The following is a 1993-nucleotide window of genomic DNA, read 5'->3' as shown; positions in this document are numbered from 1 at the left end:
TTGTTTACGTTATGTTTGTGCAATCATTGTTACTCGTATTTGTGACCGGAGTGTGACGGTTTACATTGTGTGACTACTCGACATTCCTTATTTATTTGCCCTCGGCCATTGGGTCACGATTATGTGCCATTGTTTCCGAGTTGGGCTGTCTTCCTTCCGCCTCTTCGGACCTTGGGGTACGGATAGGTACCATGGTTCCGATTTGGGGTTACTCGACCTTGGGGCACGGCTAGGTGTCATGGATCGAGTCTTGGATACGATTTGGGATTGTATGTCGAATCGGGTGTCGTCCATCCCGAGAGTCTGGCCAGATTTAGACTAGGACCGTATTATGATCGTCGTCCTACCAGGAGGTTGGAGTCTAGGGGTTTGTCTTGTTTTGAGTCAATCCTTTGTAAATGTCTTGCTTGTTACGGTCATTGGTGTGTTCTTATATACGAGAGTGCATGTCTTCTATAACTATTTGTGAGAGTCTTGGTCCTATCGGATACTAGTGGTGAGATGCAAGCCCCTAGTTGCGATATGATCGCCGGGATTGATGTTCCCATCCGTTCTTATGGTGAGATGTAAGCCATAAGTATGAATGTGACATTAGTAGCCACGTCCCGTGCTATGGTTGTTAAGAGGTTTTCAAAGGAATGGCTATTGGTTTCCATCCATGTATTTTCTATTCAATTGATCCGTTGTTTACCTTCTTCATATGATTCGATGCCTAATCTCATATCCATGTTTTGGTTACCTTGAATGCATGTTTAATATAATGTACCATGCCTATCTCATTAAGAATGCAATATGCCTATCTCGTTATGATTATCGTTATATTCCCTTGTCCATATTATTCAAGTATGATGCATGATCAATATGTTTAATTAAGTTCTTGCTTATGTGCATTTTGACATATTGTGGCTGGGAGAACCCTGAGTTACTCCCCCCCGACCGCGTGGCGTTCATGTTTACATGAATGACAGGTTTGTGGTGCAGATTATGGGGAAGACGTGTGAGCTAGCGAGAACGTTGAACCTTGGACCTTAGTTATAGGTTGCTTAGACTCACCTATCGTTAGACTTGTGTTTATTCGTGGGATATCTTTTCCCCAACGCACTTGTTTTAAATTGTAAAACTTAATTATCTTTCTTTTCATTTTTGTTTGATCACTTATGGTGAATTTCGCACTAAAAACTCTTTAAGGTTTTTAAAAATCTCGTAATTTCCGCTTTATTTTTGATGCCCTATCGAGGGGTGTCACATATACACTTAAGTGTGTAGTCGGTTATGGGTTACTAATGGAGTTTGGAGGATGATACTATGACTGGATTATAATGTATGGTTGACTTTGTGATTTATTATCTTGCTTATTCAGTTAATTGACCCCCTTTATGTTTTTTAAAACTGTGGTGATCCATTCGGGGATGGTGAGCAGTTGTGTTAGCAGGTGTTGGTTGATATGTTGTTTTCTGGACATTGAAGGGAATCGAGTCATCACGCTGTTTAGAAAGTTGCCGCTGTTACTCATGCTTAGTAGTTCTTTTAGTCGTTAATGTTGTAATCCTTGTCACATCGGTTTAAGTTGTAAGAGTGATTTAATAAACGTTCTGTATTCTTTATTTGATCTACTTACTTCGCGCAACCGAGATGGTAGCACCTTTCTATGCTAGGGTGGTCCTTGGTAAGGCACCTCGGTATATGGGGGTGTTACAAAGTGGTATTAGAGCGACGATTTTGGAACCTGATCAAAATGAATGTAGGGTGTCATATTAAAATGAATCTGGTGTATGTGTGTTAGGAGCCCTCTTATGTCGGTTTTGGGTGAGAAGGCGCCCTCATCTCAGAATCTCGGCCCCATCATACTTAAGCCAGCAACCTCACATGGGGTAAACGTATGGGGATATATACGTGTGTGTTAAATGTGTAATATGTGGTTTCCTTGAATGTTGCAATTTGAAAGTGTCAAAGGTTGGAGTAGCTAGGATGCTAGTGATCATGTCATGATGTG

This window comes from Silene latifolia, chromosome 11, assembly GCF_048544455.1.
Source record: "Silene latifolia isolate original U9 population chromosome 11, ASM4854445v1, whole genome shotgun sequence".
Classification (NCBI taxonomy): domain Eukaryota; kingdom Viridiplantae; phylum Streptophyta; class Magnoliopsida; order Caryophyllales; family Caryophyllaceae; genus Silene; species Silene latifolia.
This window is presented reverse-complemented; position numbering follows the sequence as displayed.